Source organism: Trachurus trachurus (assembly GCF_905171665.1).
Source record: "Trachurus trachurus genome assembly, chromosome: 13".
Taxonomy (NCBI): domain Eukaryota; kingdom Metazoa; phylum Chordata; class Actinopteri; order Carangiformes; family Carangidae; genus Trachurus; species Trachurus trachurus.
Window position 1 is genome coordinate 1,729,445 of NC_139892.1, and position 8,957 is coordinate 1,738,401.

Genomic DNA, 8,957 nt, shown 5'->3' on the forward strand with positions numbered 1-8,957 from the left:
TAGTTAGGATGCTCAAGGCAGAGTTCTGTTAGGGCTTTAAAGAATGTGTTTTTAATGTGTTTTGTTAACTCATTGAGTGCCATTGACGTATATATACGTCAATCAAAATCCAACGCTTGAGTGCCATTGACGTATATATACGTCAAATGCAGTTTTCTGCGGCTGGTAAATGGGGGCGCTGTTGCGCACACTGTGAGTAATTTTGGGGCTTCTGGGATGTGTAGAACGAAGAAGACTGTAGATCAGAGCAAGAAGTGAAGAGGAAGGAGAAGACGAGTGCGATCGGTACAGAGATAAAAAAGTTGGGAAAAGTTTCTATTTCTAGAGGAAAACGACGGGCAGAGCCTGGAACAAGTGTAACGTGGAGCTGGAGGAAAGCTTAGCCACGGATGCTATTAGCATAGCTCCAGCATGAAGTGATCGGAGGAGGCAGGAAAGGTAAACTCATCTAGATGATCAGCACCGAAATGCCGAAGCGAAAGCGGATCACGGAGTCAGTTTCACCAGTTGCTGTAAACCGACGTCGTGACGACGAACCGAGAGATCAGCGCGGTGCGTCGCTGCCGCGGCCGCGTCCAGCAGAGAGGCTGAAGACGCCATGACGTCTCCCTCCCTCCTTCAGAGACGAAGGGAAGCAGCAGGAGGAGAAGTAGGAGAGGGGAGGGGCAGAGAGGGGGTGAGGGGAGGGGGAGAGGAGGGGGGAGGAGAGGGTGAGGGGGCAGCAACTGCAGGAGGAGTAGGAGAGCAGGCATCACTCTGCATAGTAGGACTCCTACTTGTTGTATTTTAGTTTTTTTTTTTTTTGTACAATGAAAAAACATGTGAAATGAAACTTTCAGATGTCTTACATGTTTTTGAAGCCAAAATTAAAACGGATAAATCACTGTTTTTCTTGAGAGACTCTCTTTCACAAAAATGCATTTTTCTCAGCTTTCTAGAAAAAAAGTGGTCTTTTTGGTGCAACCAGGCTCTATTCAACTTAAGATAAATTAAGAATGGAACAAGGTACAAACAAATGGTTTTTCCCTAGTTAAATAGAGAGTCTCCTCTTTCCTTTGAGCTATTTTGTGTTTTCAGAGTCATAATACAAAATATTCTCTTGGTCTTAAAATATTACTCAAAATGCCCCGAAACGCTGGCACATGGCACTGACCATTTTATAAAAGGGCTGGCACTCAATGAGTTAAAAAGAAAAAAAAAAATGTTTTACTTAACCAATCATGAGACTGTTTAAATATTTCCACATGCGTGTGCAATGAAGAAATGCTTGCTGCTAGTAATTGCAAAGAAGAACAGCTTACACATAGTCGCTCACATATAGGCTGCTATGAAGACCTGCTTACGCACAATATTTGATTTAGGTGATTGTTGATATGAATGATTTATATCAAAAGGGGGATACATAAAAATCTCCTGCCTGGTTGTGTTACATCTTAAAGAATGTGGTCACCTGCAGTTTGGGGGCCTGCTGGGATGGCTACTGCCAGTAGATGTGATACAATACAGGGATAACGTCCCTACTTCTATTTGATTGACATAATAAAATCATGTCAAAAGGGGGATTGTTACAATTGGATATGTTCTGGGACGTTACGTACTTTGTTTTTATACTTCAATGACGTCATGTATGCTTTGAGATATCATGTATTCTAATTTAGTACTTGAACGCACATAACCTGATGTGTGTGAACATGAAGCCAGATATTGTGACTCTAGCCTGATAAACAAGGACATAATGTAACTGCTGAGTTCTCTTAGTCTGTCAGTTAGGTCTGTTGCATTAGATACACGCCTGAACAACAACACACACATCATGTTGCTTATCACATTCTGAGAACATCCAACCTCTGTACGGGGCAGGCCCAGCCCAAGAAGATAAATGTGACCCATTTCCTGAAATCTGGACTCACTCCTGACCGAGATCCTGCGAGAGCTCTGTCACTTTGAGTCCAGCGCTGATGTACTTTATCTGTGAACTAAGTAAACACTACTACTTTTGTACGAAAGACTTCTCTGGTTTGTTCTTGGGCTTCCAATACAAAGAATCGGGACTAACAATAGCAACCTATAGCTATGTAAACATGGTCCGTCAAGCTTCGGACCTCCGACAAGCAAAGTGTATTGTCGGACAGTATTACCCGAAGAGTTTGGCTGGGGGAGTCGTGTTCTTTCCCTTCCCAAAGCTGAAAACACAACAGGTGCCTACAATGGGTCAAACCGTGTGGAAGCCCCCCACAGCCGGACCCTTCTCCCACTCCCAGCTAAATGTCATGAAAATAAACAAGCATAGGCTACATAGCCTATCTGCTCCAAGGTAAGCTAGCAGGACTAGGGCTGTATCCCAAATCACTCACTCACTATTAGTGTTTCCTCTAGGATTCACTTTCACCACGCACTGCTGCAGCATGCGCGCTTCTCTCTCTCTCTCTCTGTGTGAATGCCAATAACAAACAGCGCTATGAGGAGATGAATGAACGGAAGACATGCAGCGGTGTATTTGCGACAATTTAAAAAAAATAGAAGGAGATGTACGTATGAGGAAACACTGTAGCCTAGTATAGTGTACTTCCATAGATTGAATCCTCTCGGTGGGGAGAAGAAAAGCAAAGAAGAAGCTCTGGTCTCGGTCCGCGACACAAACACCACGTCCTGTTACCCGTATTCTCTTGCAGATGCGCCACATGATGCAATTTATGAATCGATAAAAGCCGTATTTTGATCATCAAAATAGGGGCGAACGAGAGGTCAGGGCTCCATGAAGCTGCCTAACTAACAAGCGAGCGCATCCTCCCTTTACATGTTGTTTACAGTCCAGAGTGTGTGTCCCGGCCGGTCAGTCTGCACCTTCAAATGCTGCTGTACTGTGTCACCTTCTGCGCCCGATGTCACGTCTCACTCCTAGGCTGTATAGATCTCACTCTGACGTGAGAGTGAGACGATGTCGGCAGCAGACGGTGACAGTACAGACATGACGTGTGTCTGTGTCTGGTCAGTCAGCAGCACCTCAGGCTGTCTACTGTCGCCGTCTCTCTCTGGATCGGATCGAGGTCGGGCTGCGGGGTGGTGTCGAAGCTGGACCGAGACCCCGTCACCCCACGCGGCCGTTTTGGTGTTAATTACATACGTTGTGTAATTAAAATGTTCCGACCGTGATCATAACGGCCGGTAACGGCGATCCATGGCCGTTTTGGTGGCAGCACAGTTGAGCCAGGCCGACCTGCTGGACGCTGCCTGTGTGAAAACACTTGGTCTGTTCTAGTGTTGTCACGATACCAACATTTTGGTACCGTATCGGTACCAACATGTTTTTCGATACTTTTCGGTACTTTTCCACATAAAAAGAGAACACAAAAAATGTCATTATTGGCTTTATTTTAATAGAAAAATTTTGGACCATAAAACAGGAAATCAGTAAACAGTTAGGCTACTGCTGCTGGAGGATTAACATTCCATCTATATTAATCTGAACCCTTCCTAAATTAAAAAATGTCTGTTTAAAAATGAACATCAACTTGTTTTCTTTGCATTATTTGAGGTCTGAAAACACTGCATCTTTTTTTGTTATTTTGACCAGTTGTAATTTTTGGGAGAAATTGTTATTGTTGTTTATAAAATGAAACACAAATGTTCATGTTACTCAAACACACACCTATTGTTTCCCATATGTAGACCAAATTGATTCTGTTCCCCCCACCCCCATCAACGCAATATCGTTCCGTTAATTCATCTCTGCGTAGCGCTGCTTCGCCGTGCTCACTCACTCACAGAGAGAGAGAGAGAGAGGTGATCCGCGGTAAAAACAAAACTTATTAACGAGGCTGTGGCGGCCGTCTCGCTCTCGCGCGCGGCGCACAGGCACATGGACAGGTGGCGCTGTAACGGTAATGATAAAAAGCACCTTGCTTCGTTTGTGACTCGCTCTCTCGCTCCTCGCGGCTCAAATTACAATGCGGCGACTTCACGCGTACGTACGTACCCCGGTACCAATCTAGTACCGGTATACCGTGCAACCCTAGTCTGTTCATTAAATGTTTTTAATTCGTTCCAAATTGCTGCTGAACCACCCGTGCTGTGCTTTGGTCCATGCTAGACAGACTCTTGCCCACACATCTCTGTGTATCATTGATGGCAAAAAATATTTTTTACCTATAGCCTACTCTGAAATTACATTTCAGAGCCTGTACTTTCTTACTTTTATTTGAGTAAGTTAAAGGAGTTGAATCAGCAGCTACTTCTACCAGATTTATTTTTTATTTTTTGTTTTTTACACAAGTATCTGTACGCTACTGTACAGAATGACACCTCTGCACTCTGCAATGGCATTTATTTTTCGCTAGCCCTTTGTCTTGGGTAAATTTTATTTTAGGCTATTATTTATTTTTATTTTACGTTTTATTTTGAACTGAAAGTCTTGTTCACATAGCCTATTGTTTGTTTCAAATAGAAAGTGCAATAAAAACATGTTTTATCTAACATAATGTATAATCGTGATTTCAATATCGACAAAAATAATCGTGATTATCATTTTGGCCATGATCGTGCAGCCCTATTGTGACCACGCAATTTTGTAGTGGTGTCAGAATGTTTAGTGATTATTAATATTCATAAATATAGCGCTCATATGCCTCTGAGACTCTGATGCCTCAAGACGCTCAATATAAAAACACTGTTGACACTCGGGCGACGTCCAGAAGCTTGTCGGGCTAGCAACGGTAACTAAGGGGGGCGGGGCCTTTGCGAAAGGTCAATTAAAGGTAATGAACCAACTGCTATGACTATAGCGATTAAGGCAATGGGACCAAAGGAGGGGTTGATCATTTGGACCAGGTAGGCTCATTATTCACATGTTGCTAATTGTCGATTTATTTATTTATTTGTTTGTTTATTTCTTTTTTACTTAGTAGGCATAACGACAAATGTTAATGTAATAATTTATTCATTTTCGCTTTTCTCTCTCTCCCTCTCCAGCAGGTTGCCCTCTATTCCTGCAAACGGAAGACCAGGCGCTGGCCACTCTGCCTCTTTTACAACATGTTGGACATTTCATGTTACAATGCTTTCGTCTTGTGGAGCCACATCGCCCCGGACTGGAAACCTGGAAGCTCGTACCGGCGCCGCCTGTTCATAGAGGAGCTGGGGAAAGCTCTCATCGTGCCGATGATTGAGTCCAGAAGCAGGCTACTGCGAGCTCTTTTTGCTAGGGCCTATGTGGAGGCTGTCAAAGCCAAGGCAGCTGGGGCTCCTGCTGGAGCGGCAGCAGCGGAGTGGTCATCGGAGCCAGAGGGGGAGAGTTTGACGGGCCGCCGGCGTCAATGTTTCTCGTGTCTCCCTCGAGCGAGCACTGGTAAAAGGCAGAAACGGGTGACAACCAGATGTTACAGCTGTGACAAACCGGTCTGCAGAGTCCTTATTTGCTATGAATGTACCGAGTGAGTTATTATTTCAAAAGCCAAAGTCCAACAAAGTCAGTTTTGTTGTTAATTTTTTACAGAACTGATGCTGTTGAATGTTATGTTTTTTTTTTTTTATCATAGTCAGGTCTTATCTAGCTATTTGAAAGTACTCATCCATACTATTTGATATGTATAGTTAGGGCAGAACTTGCTTTACAAAATAAAATAAAAAGATTGCATTGTGTGGTATTAGGGTCAAAAATTACCCGGTTGCCACATTTAATGGCAGAAAAAACCCACTAAACGACATTTTTCTGACTTGAAATTCAATGACTTTTCCTAAAATGACCCCATCAATAGAAAAAGTATAATTTCTGACCCGCCAGTTAAAATCACCTTCAAAGTAAATTGCACACCACATAAAATCACACAGACACCTATGCAGACTCAGACAAAGACACACACACACACACACACACACACACACACACACACACACACACACACACACACACACACACACACACAGACTTTGAGATTTTGTGCTACTGTTTGATCTTGGGTGCAGGTGTAAGGTCATCTATCCACGACCCTACACTTGACTCGTTCACAAACAAAACACACACACAGAGAGAGAGAGAGCCTTTTTATTCTATTTTGTGCCATCCTTATCCATCCTTATCTTGTTTTATTATATTTCGTTCTATTTTTATTTTGTCTTTATGTCAATTTTCCTTTGTTGTGTCATACTTGTTATCAAGTCCCTATAAGCAGGTAGGTTGTATGTAGGTTTTTGTTCCTATTGATTTTGAGGATTTTGATTATCCAATTGGATGTGTTATTGGAATTTTAAAATTTCAATATGCACAAATCTAATTTTGATAACCTCACAACCTCAGAACAAACAAAGCTCTGTGGACCCCCTGACATTCCTGACGCCCCCCTGAAGGGGGCCCCCTACCCAAGGTTGGGAACCAGTGCTCTAAATATTTATTTTTTTTTTGGAGGGGAAAAACTGTGCCACATCAGTTTGCTTTAACCTGGAAAACAGACAGATAAAGCAAAGCAGAGTGCACACTGAAATATTAGCACAATGATTTTGAATAGGCACATTTATTTAGTATAGTCATGGAGCAGACCAGTGACCAGAAAAAAAAGACAACATGAGGGCATGTTTACATCTATGGATACATAAAGCAAGGAGACTGTGGCGGGTGGTCTGATTGTCCGACAAGGGAGGGGGGCGCGGGGGGTCCGCGATTGGACTGTATGAGTTTAGCTTTTACCGCGCACTGCATGTGCCCTTCGCTCTGTGTGTGTGTGAGTTAGGGCTGTGTGTGTGTGAGTTAGGGCTGTTTACCTCATTATAGGGGGGGGGGGGGATTACAGTGGCGACAATGACACAGCAGAACAATCCTGCATAGGAGCTGTCCATGGTTACTTAACCAAAAGTCTCTTTAAGTGTTAAAGAGAACTATGGACTGTGGAAGTTTGAATAGCAAAAATACAGAAGTTATCTTGACGTGAACCATATGTTGCGGTATTAAAAAAAAGAGGATCATTGATTCGGTGGAAACACGGCTTCACAGGCGATTAAAAAAAAAAAAAGGTGTGCGTGTAGTGTGGGGACACATACGTGCACCGTGGCGGCCGAATGAACGGGCAATTTAAAAAACTCTGCTCGTATATTTGAAGCTGCAGCTTTACCTTGTGCACAACAACTGCATTTTGTTTTATCAACATTGTGTACTACTCCGAACGTCGCGACTCACTACGTTAATTTGGGGGTCCGCCCGCTATTCCGACATGTCTCTATTTAGACATCCCGCTATTACGACATCCCTCTATCTAGACATGCCGGTAGTCCGACACTTTTTGATACCGCTATTCCGACACGTCTTTTTTTTTTTTTTTTTTTTTTACAGCTGCGATACCCAGGCGCGTCTCTCTCTCTCTTTTCTTTTCAGCATGCCTATCACTGGTTTGATGTTCTTAATCTCAACAACTAAACTATCAAGTCACAAACAAAACTGACACACATGATAAACAAACAGAACTATGCTGCAGTTTGTTTGTCAAGTTAACCTGTCACCTTCAGCACCACGGACAGCGCCGCGGATGAGCCGCGGAGAAGCTGTGAGCGTCTCTGGGCTTAGGGCCTGGGGCCTCATTTATCAAAACTGTAAGTAAGCAGTGTAAAACTGCTGCTACTAAATTTTTTGCTTAGGCCTACGGCGAAAAGACACCCAAAATATTTACACCTTTTTCAGATCTATCAAACTGTGCGTGCACAACTCTCCACAATTTCTCTTTGATAAATCAAACTGGATCCAATGGTGCGCAGTTGCGCACGTGAACACACCTCCGCCCCCGGAATGCCTAGACACAACCATATATGGTCAGCACGTGCATATTAATTAGCCATGTGCTCTCTGTGGAGCGACAACAAAGTGACAACGAAGACAACGGGCGGAGGGTGGGGGAAAGAAAGCGAGATACACGGCATCGGGCAATAAATCAGTCAGAAAAATGATCTTGCATTTTAAAGCAATACTTACCGATCTGGCATTTCACTCAGCACAGCACAAACATTTGAAAATCAACAGCTCCACCTCCCTCACAAGTCCCACCCACCTCTCACTCCTGCCGCATCTCCACGAGCCCCCTCCCTCCCTGCTGCATGCGTTGGCATGGCAACGGTAAACAGAACATGAACGCGAGTGAAACGGGAACAACACAAACAAACACAACACCGGAGTTTTAAACCGTATAAACGGACTCAGTGATGATGACTGATGAGTTTTATAATAAACTGTTGTTAGCCTACTGCTACTGGAGACGCAGGGGAAGTGATTGTTACAGATTACAGTTCTCAACGAGCCGGGCTGGCGGCCGGACCAGCGCCACCTGATGCGCTGGTTCAGGCCGAAAATAAATCCAGACCGAGCCGAGTCGAGCTGCGCCGGTCCGGAGTTCAACCGGGTCCGGACCGCTGAGAACTCACAGAGCTAACAGTAGCCTAGCCGTTAGCACAGAGCTAACAGTAGCCTAGCCCCCTAGCCGTTAGCACTGGATGCTTTATAGACACATGTGACTTCCTGTGTTTACGTATCACTCGGGGCTGCTCACTATCAACGTTACAATATCAGACATGAAACTCCACGACCAGCTGCGGCTGCAGCTATTGGTCTTTTAAAAAACTATTTATTTCCAAAAACCTTCTTTCTAGTGTGTGTTGTGACTCTAGTCTCCTCTGCTCTCTGTGTCCTGCTACTCTGCTCTGTCAATAAGCGTTCTTCCTGGTCGGGAGGGGGGAGAGGAGGAGAGGGGTGCACAAAGTGATTACATATTAAGTAGGTTTGGTCGCTCGTCAAATCTTATTAATCGGACCGAATAATATTATTGGTCAGACTTTTCTCAGAATTATATGAGAATGAAAAAATGATGAGTTTTTAACCCTGTTGGGTTTCTCTTACATTTTAATGTATCATCAGATTATTAATAGCATTTTAACTTAGACAAAGAAATGTGCAAAAGTTCCAGAAAGGTAAGTATTGCTTTAAT